The 15,701-nt window shown below is 36.5% G+C and overlaps 1 pseudogene; it reads left to right on the top strand.

The window, feature by feature from the left end:
• The window catches only part of LOC133643325 (solute carrier family 12 member 5-like), a 215,290-nt pseudogene that overhangs the window by 178,358 nt on the left and 21,231 nt on the right, over positions 1-15,701 (top strand).

Genomic DNA, 15,701 nt, shown 5'->3' on the forward strand with positions numbered 1-15,701 from the left:
ATATTTGTATATAAGATATACAATATATAACAAATCCCAATTACCATGTACAATATTACAGTATAAACAATGTACTTATCAGAGGTATTAACGCTGACTAAGCAGTACAACGTTGACACTGTTGTGCATTGAACTTGTTAATACCGTATTTTCTGAACTGTAGAGCGCACCGGGGTATAAGCCGCACCCACTAAATTTTGAAAGAAAAAATCAATTTCCATACATGAGCTGCAGAGTTATTTACACAGAAATATTTTTTAAATGTTCATTTACGTACTTTAATTGTTTCTAAACTGTTGTAGTAAAACGGCTGATCAAACAAAACAGAAGTCATCATTATGGACCCACTAGCGGCACAAGCTAGCTCTACTATCGGCTAAACAGACTCAATAAGTCCACGGTGACGTCTTGGTGAATTTACGGAGGGATTTGTGAAACTGAAACAATACAAAAAGAATGCCGTTGTAAGTTATTAATACTAACACAGACACTCGTAAACGTGTTAGCACATTAGCTTACGCTAACGACGCCGGTGTCATTACATTACGTGAGCACATACAAATATGCATGAAAACACCCCTACAGACATCACACATGGGACGGTTTAGTAAGAATGAATTGTTTTAGTTACATTGTAAAACTCACAAACGTTGCTTGGAGTGATGAATGAAGAATCCTGTTCAGTAGAAACGCCATGGACGGCTTTACCTCCGGTTCAAGGCATTAACACAGGAAGTACATTTTCAACCCGCAACACCCGCAGTGAGCGAACTCGCCCAAAAAATGGCGCCATAGCACAAGCAACAACACACCTTTTCAGCATCTCTGCTTGGGTTTAATGAAAACTATTGAACACAAAACATTACGGGTGTTGGCGTAGAAAAATACATAAATTAGCCGCAAAGTTCGAAAGCGTAGGAAACAAGTAGAGGCTTATAAACTATGTTTTCCTTTCCACTTTCTCATGCACTCCAATATATATACCGTATTTCCTTGAATAGCTGCCGGGGCGCTAATTAATTTAAAACCTCTTCTCACTCCTGCGTTTACCAAAAGCATGCGGGATTGGCAAGCATGCGCTAATTATTTTAAAACCTCTTCTCACTCCGGCGCTTACCTTATCATGAAAATCACATTTAATAAAAAAAAACGTTACTATAGTCTTACCTTTAGGTATAAATGAGTCCATGCGCAGCTCCTATAGAAGTCTTCCTTATCTTTCTTCAGTTTTAAAAGTCCAGTTTAGAAAACTGTTTTATTTTAGATATGTAATCCTCCATGGTAAAAGTGCAAGCAAACAATGGCTGCTCACTCTTGCTGCGTGTTGTCTTCTTCTGCAGCACGGTCTTCTGCAGTACCAGCAGTCGCAAGAAGGATCACTAGCGCCCTCTACCACCAGGAGGCGGAAGTCATTTAATGACTCATATTTGACCCGGCGGAAGTGCCAAGCATGCGCTAATTATTTTGCGAAACGAGTTTGACCCGGCTGTAATTCTAGGCAGGCGAATACTATGTTACCGGCGGCAATTCAAGGAAATACGGTATATATATATATATATATATATATATATATATATATATATATATATATATATATATATATATATATATATATATATATATATATATATATATATATTGTATATAAAAGATATTCATAACAATTTGTGCCCAATGAACTCACTGCCATCTTTGCAGGTTAAGTAAATAAAGTCCCTGCTTTAATTAGTATGTGTACGCTAAACATGATGCTAGGTTAACATCTCGCTAGTAGTCTCAACTTAATTTTTTCCATAATGTTTTCCATCCCTGCAGATTTTTGGGCACGGGAAGGCCAACGGGGGAGCCCACATGGTCTCTGCTGCTGACCGCCTTCATCTGCGAGAGCGGCATCCTCATCGCCTCCCTGGATGCTGTCGCTCCCATCCTGTCCATGTAAGAACTGGACCACGTTGTTTGCCGTATTTAGTGGCATTATCGCACTGGCTTAGAAACTGTCACCATCATAAAACTTGTATTACCTGTACAGGCAAAGCAATATTCTACTTTCAATCATTCTACAATTCAATAATTTGTTTAAAAAAAGTGTTTTACAGCCTTAAAGGGGTCATATTATGATTGTGTTCTAGTAGCGTAGTTTAGTCTGCTAAATCCTGGACATATACATGTGTATATCGACGATAAAATGTTTTCTACACTATATCGTGTTGCTGCTTTGACCACTTTTAAACGTGAGAGGTTCAAGCCTGCTATACAGTAAGCTAAGCTACGTGCTACATAGCTTACGTAGTAACGGATTGCATTGCTAACCGGGCCATTGCCAAAGACAGTAGGCACTGATCCAGTTAAAAATAGTTTCTAGGAAAAGGATTCTTTATTTTGCCGGAGGATGGTGACACTATTGTCTTACAGTAGAAGGCTAAACTAGCTACACAACAAATTGAGCTAACGTAACACTCACACATTCCTAACCAACTGTTATTAATAACCGTTTCACTGTCTCCTCCTTTGCCGTAAATAGTAGTCACTTAGCACGCCATTAAAAGTACGGTACTATTCCGGAAAATCCATCTTTTTGTGAAGGTCTGTGGTTGAAGCAGGACTCTTCTTGGCACACACTCAGAGCGACTTCTTCACAGTTGAAGGCTCATTGCCACGAATGATGAAAGTTAAAAGTAAAGCAATTCTTCCTTGAGATGAGACTGAAAGTTTTTGTCGTGACTTGTGCTGGTGAAAGTAAACAAACAAACAGAGCATTTTCCTTCCTTGGGTTTCATCGTGGAAATGTTGTGGTAGAGCCGGTTGTAAATAAATGAAAAATGGCCGACTCACGTAAGGGTATTTGTGTAAGTTTCTACCATATAGAGATAATCCGCTGCAACAGCGAATAATGCATGAATTTGCCTCTAGGTATCATTATTAATTATATGAATTGTTTTAAGTAGACTGTTGATTTTACAGTAAAAACTTGCCATTTACAAAATGTTACTGTAAAATAGTGTTTTTTTTAAATTTTTTTGGAACATTTTACGGTAAATTAAAAAACAGTACCATTGCTTTTTTTTGGGGGGGGGGGGGGGGGGGGGGGGTTACGGAAAAAACTGGCAGTTTAGTTGCCAGAATTGTTATGTTAAATTTACATTGGTTTTTACTAGGGATGTCCGATAATATCGGCCTACCGATATTATCGGCCGATAAATGCGTTAAAATGTAATATCGGAAATTATCGGTATCGTTTTTTTTATTATCTGTATCGTTTTTTTTTTTGGTTTTTTTTTATTAAATCAAAATAAAAAACACAAGATACACTTACAATTAGTGCACCAACCCAAAAAACCTCCCTCCCCCCATTTCTTTCTGTTATCAATATTCTGGTTCCTACATTATATATCAATATATATCAATACAGTCTGCAAGGGATACAGTCCGTAAGCACACATGATTGTGCGTGCTGCTGGTCCACTAATAATACTAACCTTTAACAGTTAATTTTACTCATTTTCATTAATTACTAGTTTCTATGTAACTGTTTTTATATTGTTTTACTTTCTTTTTTATTCAAGAAAATGTTTTTAATTTAGTTATCTTATTTTATTATTTTTTTATTGGTTTTTACTAGGGATGTCCGATAATATCGGTCTGCCGATATTATCGGCCGATAAATGCGTTAAAATGTAATATTGGAAATTATCGGTATCGGTTTTTTTTATTATCTGTATCGTTTTTTTAATTTTTTTTATTGTCTTTTTTTTATTAAATCAACATAAAAAACACAAGATACACTTACAATTAGTGCACCAACCCAAAAAACCTCCCTCCCCCCATTTCTTTCTGTTATCAATATTCTGCTTCCTACATTATATATCAATATATATCAATACAGTCTGCAAGGGATACAGTCCGTAAGCACACATGATTGTGCGTGCTGCTGCTCCACTAATAGTACTAACCTTTAACAGTTAATTTTACTCATTTTCATTCATTACTAGTTTCTATGTAACTGTTTTTATATTGTTTTACTTTCTTTTTTATTCAAGAAAATGTTTTTAATTGATCTTATTTTTTTTATTTTTTTTTAAAAGGACCTTATCTTCACCATACCTGGTTGTCCAAATTAGGCATAATAATGTGTTAATTCCACGACTGCATATATCGGTTGATATCGGTATCGGTTGATATCGGTATCGGTAATTAAAGAGTTGGACAATATCGGAATAGCGGATATCGGCAAAAAGCCATTATCGGACATCCCTAGTTTTTACAACAATATATGGCAACTTAGCCGCAGGTTTTTCTACCGTAAAAACAAATGTATCGTTTTTCCATTTACAGTGAAACATTGTTCAAAACAAGATTTTACAGTCAAAAATATGGCAGCTCAGTCAACAGAATTTTAACGCAAAATGTTTTTTTTTTGTTTTTTTTTCAATTTACAGTAATATGCTGTAAAGAACACTGTAAAATGTATTGTCATTTGTATTAATTTGATGGGTTGTTTGTTGTAAAGTTAAGATTTTTTATTAAGACAAAAAATGTTTGGAAAGTATGATAATAGAATGTAGTATTTGTTGCAATAATCAATCAATCAATCAATCCATGTTTATTTATATAGCTCTAAATCACAAGTGTCTCAAAGGGCTGTACAAGCCACAACGACATCCTCGGTACAATAATAGATATTATAGTTTAAAAGGCATGCAATTTCAAGCAGTACATATATTTTGTCTGTCAAAATGAAAAAAATCCATTATATTTAGTGAGAAAATATTAAGTACTTTATTGACATATATAAAATGATAAAATGATGTCACGGGCCAGATCTGGCCCCCGGGCCTTGAGTTTGACACCTGTGGTTTAGAGCAGTGGTCCCCAACCTTTTTGTACTTGAGGACCGGTCAACGCTTGAAAATTTGTCCCACGGACCGGGGGGAGGGGGTAGTAAAAAATTGTTTTTTTTTTGTTTTTGTTTTTTTCTCATAAAGAAATACAAACATGTGTGCTTACGGACTGTATCCCTGCAGACTGTATTGATTTATATTGATATATAATGTATATATTGTGGTTTTTATGTTGATTTAATTAAAAAAATATATATATATAATTTTATTTATTTTTTTCTCATAAAGAAATACAATCATGTGTGCTTACGGACTGTATCCCTGCAGACTGTATTGGTTTATATTGATATATAATGTATATATTGTGGTTTTTATGTTGATTTAATTTAAAAAAAATATATAATTTTTTTTTTTTTTTTCTCATAAAGAAATACAATCATGTGTGCTTACGGACTGTATCCCTGCAGACTGTATTGATTTATATTGATATATAATGTATATATTGTGGTTTTTATGTTGATTTAATTTTCAAAAAAAAAAAAAAAAAAATTTATTTTTTTTTTCTCATAAAGAAATACAATCATGTGTGCTTACGGACTGTATCCCTGCAGACTGTATTGATTTATATTGATATATAATGTATATATTGTGGTTTTTATGTTGATTTAATTTTTGTTTGTTTTTTTAAACATTTTTTATTTTTTTAATTTCTTGTGCGGCCGCGGCCGGGTACCAATCGGTCCACGGACCGGTACCGGGCTGCGGCCCGGTGGTTGGGGACCACTGGTTTAGAGGAAGTATGAAAGAAGGCAAGATTATTTTATGAATATCTCCGCAATGAATCCACTGTTTGATTTCCCAAATACACACAAGCAGGTACTAATAGGCAAGGCCAGTTTTGCATTATAGGGCCCCTTTAAATAGCGATTGAGAACCACTTTGAATGTGTCTTCTTCCTACACATCATTTTTGTCACAAAAGGCCAAAGAAAGAGCAAAATGTCGGACTGATGAATTGCAAGTGTCATAAAAATGAAAAGTCCTTCCACTTTGCAGGTTTTTCCTGATGTGCTACATGTTTGTGAACCTGGCGTGCGCCCTGCAGACGCTACTCAGGACCCCCAACTGGAGGCCCCGCTTCAAGTTCTACCACTGGTCCGTGTCCCGACCCTCCTTTCCTTGGTTTTTGCCGTCAACGTCCTTTCACTGCCCGTCTTTTCTCTTTCACTGTCATGGCAGGACTCTGTCCTTCCTGGGGATGAGCTTGTGTCTCACGCTCATGTTCCTGTGCTCCTGGTACTACGCTATCGTCGCCATGGTGATCGCCGGCTCTATCTACAAGTACATTGAGTTTTCAGGGTGAGTGGAAGCGGTCTTACCCCAGACATGTTTGTCAGACTGTGGAAGTGCAGGCACGTCATAATACTCTGACAGAGACAGTGTTAGGAATGTTTCTCTTATTTGGAGGAGGCAAACATCCACTTTGTAACATAGCAATCTCTGTCTCTAAATCTCTAAAAAAAAAAAAGTCTAGTCTCTTACGTGAATGAGCTAAATAATATTATTTGATATTTTACGGTAATGTGTTAATAATTTCACACATAAGTGGCTCCTGAGTATAAGTCTCTCTCCAGGCCAAACTGTGAAAAAAACTGCGACTTATAGTTCGAAAAATACGGTACATGAAAATAAAGAATGTGGGATTTACAATATTAACTATGAAGGATAAAACACTAAATATTGACAACATATGTCCTTTGCCTTTATTTCTTTGTGGTGTACAGCCCTTTGTTTTTCAACTGAGAATGAAGAGCATAGAAGAAAAGGTCATTTCCAACATCAGTATTCAAGGACAACTTTAAAACAAATGTGTATATCAGTGGTGGGGGTTCAACTATGGAATTCTCTTTATAATGAGATAAAAGATTGTAAAAATATATTCCAATTGAAAAAAATATATAAAGACAGAACAATAAAATCATATGGACAGCCATAAGTGTTTACATTTTGCTTTATATTTATTAATTTACTTGTTTTTTGCCTGGTTTTGTATTTGTTTTGTATCATCCCGTGAGGTGTATATTACTTCTTTTGTTTTTTTGTTCGGTTTGTACTTCATGAAGTTTTGCCCTTTTTGTTTTGTTTTGTTTTGTTTTCGTTATATTTGGATGTAATTGTTGGTTCACATATCATTAAGTAAGACTATGTATTATGTGAAGGGGGCAGGAAAATATAAGATTTTTCTTCATCCTGCTCCTTCTCAGGCATTGCTGTGTAACTGAATAATTGTGTTATAATTGTCTATCAAAGATGCACATCAATGAAGGAGATAAATACAAATGGAATGGAATGGAACTGTGGTTGTTTTTAAAGGGCTTTATAAATAAAGTTGGTATGGTATGGTATATGTACGTCACACCCCCTCTCCATCCACATATTTTACAATCAAGCGAAATGCAACAAACATGGCGAAATATGAACGCGAAGGGTACCGTATTTCCTTGAATAGCCGCAGGGGCGTTAATTAATTTAAAACCTCCTGTCACTCCTGCGTTTACCGGAAACCGGCGGGATGGCCGTGCATGCGGTAATTATTTTAAAACCTCTTCTCACTCCGGCGTTTACCAAAAGGAATCCATAAAATTTAGGCGTGCGCTTTGAGTGTGATGTAAGCATACCATCATGAAAAGCACATTTAATTAAAAAAAAACGTTATTATGGTCTTACCTGTACTTATAAATGGAGTCCATTTGCAGCTCCTTCTGACCAAAAGCATGGATAACTTGTTTATAGAAGTCTTCATTATTTTCTTTTTTCCGTTTTAAAAGTCTCTCTGTCTCGATGGAGATATTCCTTTAATTATTACCTCCTGCTTCCATTGAAAGTCCAGTTTAGAAAACTGTTTTATTTTAGATACCGGTATGTAATCCTCCATGTTAAAAGTTCAGGCAGAGGGAAAAAAAAAAATCTCTTGCTGCGTGTGTTCACTTCTTCTGCAGTACCGGAAGTCGCAAGAAGGATCACTAGCGCGGCAGCGCCCTCTACCACCAGGAGGCGGGAGTCATTTAATGACTTATACAGTATTTCACACACGCAGCTACGGTATATTAATAAAACATAGCTGCTTACTGTTCTCTTTAGCATACTGTACCGGTATTCAATAGCTTGGACCTTAAATCCTACTGAAAAGCTCTTTATCTTTTTTCCTTTGTGCGATTGTAAACTACTGAAAGCAGCTTCCTCCATTTTGAAAATGAGGACAGGTAAAGCGTCACTCGTGACGTAACGAATTTGACCCGGTGGAAGTTCTAGCCATATGCTAAATATTTTGCGAAACGAGTTTGACCCGGCGAAAATTATAGACATGCGATAATAAAATTAATATTTTGCGAAACGAATTTGATCCGGCTTCAATAATAAACCGGCGATAAGGCCAAGCATGCGTTAATTATTTTGAGAAACGAGTTTGACCCGGCAGTAATAGTATTCCCTGCGCCGATTCAAGGAAATACGGTAAATAAAAAAAACATCTACAATCTGATATAATATCACTTTTCTTGTAGAACTTTGTCGTAAAAATCTCCTCCCGCGTCTGTCCCTGACACCCGCATTTCAGGCCGCTCTGGGAACACTCTGTGGAAACGCTCCCCGCCCACACTGCATGGTGCCTCGTCTGAGCTGCTGTGACTTACATTACCATAGTAACTCATTAGATTACCACAGTATATCATGCAAAAGTGCAGATTCTAACCATTGAAATACTTTGTAGAGTTCAAGACTTCCGGTCATTAGAAAACATGACTGCACATCATAATGGCAGCTACACTTTACATCTTAAAGATCTAAAACAATTATTTGGGAATGTCCGGCGGGCCAGATTGAAAAACTGAACGGGCCGCATGTGGCCCCCGGGACTTAAATTGCCCAGGTCTGCATTAGATGCAGGTGTACCTAATGTTGTGGCCGGCACACTGCTTTTGTATGATATTGCACCGACTCCATTTGCATTAGGCCGAGTGAATATGCGTATGACAGTTATTGATGGTGCGTTTCAGTGCGGAGAAGGAGTGGGGTGACGGCATCCGAGGTCTGTCTCTGAGCGCCGCACGTTACGCTCTCATGCGCCTGGAGGAGGGGCCCCCCCACACCAAGAACTGGAGGTAAGCACACAACGCGATTGTCCGTGTGGACATGTCTCGGACGTGACTTTTTCCACTGACCTGGGTTTTGTGTGACCCCGCCCCTGCGCCCAGGCCCCAGCTGCTGGTGCTGGTGAGCACGGACAGCGAGCAGAACATAGAGCAGCCTCGCCTGCTCTCGCTCACCAACCAGCTCAAGGCGGGCAAAGGTCTGACCATTGTGGGAACGGCGCTGGAAGGCACTTACCTGGACAACTACGACCAGGCCCAGCGTGCAGAGCAGGTGGGTGTGGCTCCACTTTGCACCCTCCCCTCAAACATGGACCTTCTTAAAGGGGACCTGTCATGCAAAACCTATTTCTCTTACCTATTGGTGCCTTTTTTGTGTACTGTATTTCCCGGAAATGTTTGGAATTTGTTCTGTCCTGTGAAGTTTTTCCCAAGTGTGACAACGTCTCCATAGTTTTACCGGAAAAGCTTTGCAGTAGTCCGACGCTTTATCTTTATCCTCTTGTTGTGGGGCAGACTGGCTCGTACATGCACATGCATCCTCCCCTGTTGCCGTTACTGTGGAGTGAAATTACTGGCAAAACCCCACAAACACACATTTTTTGGTAACACTTTAGTATTCTAAGTAACAAAGACTTAATTTAAAGTTATTTGGACACTAGGGGAACATATAAGGGTTAGGGTTAGGATTAGGGTTACTAATAAGCAATAATTCTGAGGTTATTGAGGGAAGACTCTTACTGTAGTTAATGGCTTACAGGTTGTATAATAAGGCCATGCAGAATAAGGCATTAATAAGTGCTTAATAATGACTAATTAAGAGGCAATATGTTACTAAATTACATGTTAATAAGCAACTAATTAATGGTGAATATGTTCCACATACTAAAGTGTTACCAATTTTTTTGCTCACGACCATCAATGTGCCAGAAAAATAACTATTTTCTGCATGTAAAAAAAATAATTTGCAAGTATAAAAACAATTTTCTTCAATTAAAAAAATGATTTGCAAGTAAAAAAAATATATTTTCTGCAATTAAAAAAAATATATATTTGCAAAAAAAACCAACAATTTTCTCCAATTAAAAAAACGAATCGCAAGTTTTAAAAAAACACTTTCTGCATGTAAAATAATGATTAGCAAATAAAAAAAATTATGCGTGTACAAAATTTATTCGCAAGTATAACAATTATTTTCATTCGCAAGTAAAAAAAAATAAAGAATTCCTTAAGTAAAAAACAAACCAATTTTCTTCAATTGAAACTAAATTTGCAAGTAAAAAAAATATCTTAAATAAAAAATTCTGTAAACATATATATGCAAGTAAAAATGATTTGCAAGTATAAAAACTTTTCTTTTTCAACTAGTAAAAAAAGAAAACAACTCTCTTCAGTTAAAGAAAAGATTTGCAAGTAAAAAAAAAATTGTTCTTCAATTAAAAAAAGATTCTCAAGTAAAAAACGACTCTCTTCAATTAAAAAACAATTTGCAAGTAAAAAAATATCTTAAAATAAAAAGCCAATTTTCTGTAAAAAAAATAATAAAAATATGCAAATAAAAACTATTCGCAAGTATAAAATATATATAGTTTTAACTAAATGATACACAAGTAAAAAACACTATTTTCTTCAATCATGGTTTATGAGTAAATTTCAACATTACGACATTATCCATAAAAAGTAGTTCGCAATTAAAAAATTTAAAAAAATTGTCCAAGTAAAAAAATTATTCGTAAGTATATAAAAAAAATTGTGTAAGTAAAAAAACGAACTTACAGTTTAATAACTTACAGGGTGAGCTTGTTTCTTCTCTCTTCTGTCCGCCATTTTACTCCCCACCCTGCTTCTTTTTCTTTGGTATTTTTGGCGGACGGCACCATGCGCAAATAACAGTAGCTCTGACGGCTTTAAATTGACTCAGCAGCACCGCCTGTCGTTGTAGAGTGCGAATTACAGGTGCTCTGAGTGCACGTTTGTGGATCGCGCAGGACAGAATAGTACTGCCAAAAGTTTTAACTTGAAGAAATTTGTTTTTATACTTGCTAATCATTTTTTTACTTGCAGAAAATTTTTATACTTGCTTATTGTTTTTTTACTTGCAGAAAATTGTTTTGATACTTGCTAATAGTTTTTTTACTTGCAGAAAATTGTTTTGATACTTGCTAATTGTTTTGTTTACTTGCAGAAAATTGTTTTTATACTTGCTAATATTTTTTTTTACTTGCAGAAAATCGTTTTTATACATGCTAATAGTTTTGTTTACATGCAGAAAATTGTTTTTATACTTGCTAATATTTTTTTTTACTTGTAAAAAATTGTTTTGATACTTGCTAATAGTTTTTTTTTACTTACAGAAAATTGTTTTTATACTTGCTAATCGTTTTTTTACTTGCAAAAAATTGTTATACTTGCTTATTGTTTTTTTACTTGCAGAAAATTGTTTTGATACTTGCTAATAGTTTTTTTTACTTGCAGAAATGTGTTTTTATACTTGCTAAACGTTTTTTTTACTTGCAGAAATTGTTTTCATACTTGCTAATTGTTTTGTTTACTTGCAGAAAATTGTTTTTATACTTGCTAATATATTTTTTTACTTGCAGAAAATCGTTTTTATACATGCTAATAGTTTTGTTTACATGCAGAAAATTGTTTTTATACTTGCTAATAATTTTTTTTACTTGCAAAAAATTGTTTTGATACTTGCTAATAGTTTTTTTTACGTGCAGAAATTTGTTTTTATACTTGCTAATCGTTTTTTTTACTTGCAGAAAATCGTTTTTATACATGCTAATAGTTTTGTTTACATGCAGAAAATTGTTTTTATACTTAATCGTTTTTTTACTTGCAGAAATGTTTATACTTGCTAATTGTTTTGTTTAGTTGCAGAATTTTTTTTTTATACTTGCTAATAATTTTTTTTACTTGCAGAAAATCGTTTTTATACTTGCTAATAGTTTTTCTTTTTTTCAATAATATATAATATAATATAAGCGTATAGTTATATATGGCCACAAAACGGCGCCTCCTGAAGAGACGGTCTGAAAGGGCTCTGAAGATGATCTGTAAAACATAATCTATGCAACATTTTGAGCAAAGAACCACCATTACAACACCAGAAAGTGTTTAAGTCAAACACCAACTTTTTTTCGTCAAACTTAGAAACCTTTTTCTGATAAGAATCAATGAAAATCCTAAGAATTTGTTCCGAAGTCAAACTGTCGCCACCATAAACCCTTTATCTTTACTTTAGCCCTTTCTTATAGTCATTCATAACTCTAATAGTGTTAAAATAAGTTAATCACCTTGTAATAAAACTACTACTAAAAGTGTGAAAAGAAGTTAAAGGCTTACAGAGCAGGGCCACTGCATTTATTGGTTTTGTTTGGATTTCATCTTGATCATGCACATAATTACATTATGGTTCATCACATATTTGCAATTTCACATTTCAACATGTCTGAAGAAGACACATTTGTTTAGTCACTGTACTCAATCTATAACTCAAATAATGAATACATCAATAAAGTGTTTATAAATACATCAATAAGTTGACATGAATGGATAAATAATAAGTTATAATAATGGATGTAATCGACGACTGGATTGTGTCTCATTATTTTTTTAAATTAACCGTACTGAACAGACAGGACAAGATCTACTTACTGTTCTACGGTTATCATCATCCTATTTGCCATCACTTAAGACCTCCTTGGGGTGACGTCACACAAAAAAAGCCAAAGAAAAAGCAAGCGTATCGCATTACGTCACGGTTTATTCAGCATACTTTTACCAAAAACGTATTTGATTCCTCACTGAACGAGATCTTGGCGATCCAAAGGTCAAATACCTTGTCTAAAGAAGTAAGAACTAAGTCATATAACGCCATAAAATACTGCAAAAGCGCTTTTATTGATGTACTGCAATGACTCAGTGGTCATTCGAGTGAACACTTAAGCTTCCCAGAGGTCCTTTTTTTTTTTTTTAATAACGGTGCAGAAAAAACACACGTTTTTATTAAACAATCAAGTGAGTCAAAGGAGTCGTTAAATGAAGGCTTGAATTCATTTCGGCTCCTCCACTGAAGTCAAGGCACAAATGTGACGCATGTCCGAAACTGACCTTTCCACACGCATAAAAACATTAGAAAGGGTTGACCACACCCACCAAATTTTAGAAGAAGTAAATATTATTTCATATATTAGCCGCACGGCACCATAAGCTGCAGATACATAGAGGTACGAAATATTTTTGTAAATGTTTACATACAATAATTGTTTCTAAACGGTGTCTGTAACACGGCAGTAAAACGGCTGATCAAACAAAACAGAAGCCGCACTAGCTGAGGAAGCTAGCTCTCCAATCAGCGAAACAGACTCAATAACTGACGTTTTGGTGAATTTACGAAACAAGACGAAAAAAATGCCATTGTAAGTTAATAATACTAACACAGATACTCGTCAACGTGTTAGCATATTAGCTAATGCTAACGACGCTGGCTTGATTACATTACGATAGCACGTCGAAATATGCACGAAGTCACTCCTACAGACAGTTTAGTAAGCATGAATTGGTTTAGTTGTATTGTAAAACTTCAAAACGTTGCTTGGATGATGAATGAAGAATCCTTAGAATTGTGGACAAAATGTGGATATTCTTTTGGTTCAAGGCACAAAACAGGAAGTACAAAACCCAAAAGCAGTGAAGTTGGCATGTTGTGTAAATGGTAAATAAAAACAGAATACAATGATTTGCGAATCCTTTTCAACTTATATTCAATTGAATAGACTGCAAAGACAAGATACTTAATGTTCGAACTGAGAAAACGTTATTTTTTGCAAATATTAGCTCATTTGGAATTTGATGCCCGCAACATGTGTCAAAAAAGCTGGCACAAGTGGCAAAAAAGACTGAGAAAGTTGAGGAATGCTCATCAAACACTTATTTGGAACATCCCACAGGTGAACAGGCTAATTGGGAACAGGTGGGTGCCATGATTGGGTATAAAAGCAGCTTCCATGAAATGTTCAGTCATTCACAAACAAGGACGGGGCGAGGGTCACCACTTTGTCAACAAACGTGTGAGCAAATTGTTTTAAGAACAACATTTCTCAACCAGCTATTGCAAGGAATTTAGGGATTTCACCATCTAGGGTCCGTAATATCATCAAAAGGTTCAGAGAATCTGAAGAAATCACTACACGTAAGCAGCAAGGCTGAAAACCAACATTGAATTCAAGTGACTTTCGATCCCTCGGGCGGTACTGCATCAAAAAGCGACAACAGTGCGTAAAGGATATCACCACATGGGCTCAGGAACACTTCAGAAACCCACTGTCAGTAACTACAGTTGGTCGCTACATCTGTAAGTGCAAGTTAAAACTCTACTATGCAAAGCGAAAGCCATTTATCAACAACACCCAGAAACGCCGTCGGCTTCGCTGGGCCCGAGCTCATCTAAGATGGACTGATGCAAAGTGCAAAAGTGTTCTGTGGTCTGACGAGTCCACATTTCAAATTGTTTTTGGAAACTGTGGACGTCGTGTCCTCCGGACCAAAGAGGAAAAGAACCATCCAGATTGTTGTGGGTGCAAAGTGTAAAAGGCAGCATGTGTGATGGTATGGGGGTGTATTAGTGCCAAAGACATGGGTAACTTACACATCTGTGAAGGCACCATTAATGCTGAAAGGTACATACAGCTTTTGGAAGCAACATATGTTGCCATCCAAGCCACGTTACCATGGACGCCCCTGCTTATTTCAGCAAGACAATGCCAAGCCACATGTTACAACAGTGCGGCTTCATAGTAAAAGAGTGCAGGTACTAGACTGGCCTGCCTGTAGTCCAGACCTGTCTCCCGTTGAAAATGTGTGGCGCATTATAAGGCCGAAAATACCGGACTGTTGAACAACTTAAGCTGTACATCAAGCAAGAATGGGAAAGAATTCCACTTCAAAAATGTGTCTCCTCAGTTCCCAAACCTTTACTGAGTGTTGTTAAAAGGAAAGGCCATGTAACACAGTGGTAAAAATGCCCCTGTGCCAACTTTTTTGCAATGTGTTGCTGCCATTAAATTCTAAGTTAATGATTATTTGTAAAGAAAATGTAGTTCCTCAGTTCCAACATGAAATATCTTGTCTTTGCAGTCTATTCAATATAAGTTGAAAATAATTTGCAAGTCATTGTATTCTGTTTTTATTTACAAATTAAACAACGTGCCAACTTCACTGGTTTTGGGTTTTGTACATTTTGCAGTTAGTGAACTCGTCCAGTAGATGGAATCCATAGCAGGAAACAATAATACAACTTTTCAGTGTCTGTCAGTGTTGAAAACGATTGGTTAAATACAAAACATCATCCAAATCCATAAACTAGCCGCACTGTTTTATAAGCCGCAGGGTCCAAAGCGTGGGGAAAAAGTAGTGGCTTACAGTGGCTATTTCCAGGTGATGCAGATGAGTTCACCATGAAGTGATGTCCTCGCAGGCGCTGCACAAGCTGATGGAGACGGAGAAGCTGAAGGGCTTCTGCCAGGTGACGGTGTCGTCCAACATGCGCGACGCCACCTCCCACCTGCTGCAGGCCAGCGGCCTGGGCGGCCTCAAGCACAACGCCGTGCTGGTGTCGTGGCCGCGCAACTGGCGGCAGGGAGACGAGCACCAGACCTGTAGGAACTTCATCGGTGGGGCTGTCCTCCAACATGGCCGTTGTGCGGAGC

Source organism: Entelurus aequoreus, linkage group LG26, assembly GCF_033978785.1.
Source record: "Entelurus aequoreus isolate RoL-2023_Sb linkage group LG26, RoL_Eaeq_v1.1, whole genome shotgun sequence".
NCBI lineage: Eukaryota > Metazoa > Chordata > Actinopteri > Syngnathiformes > Syngnathidae > Entelurus > Entelurus aequoreus.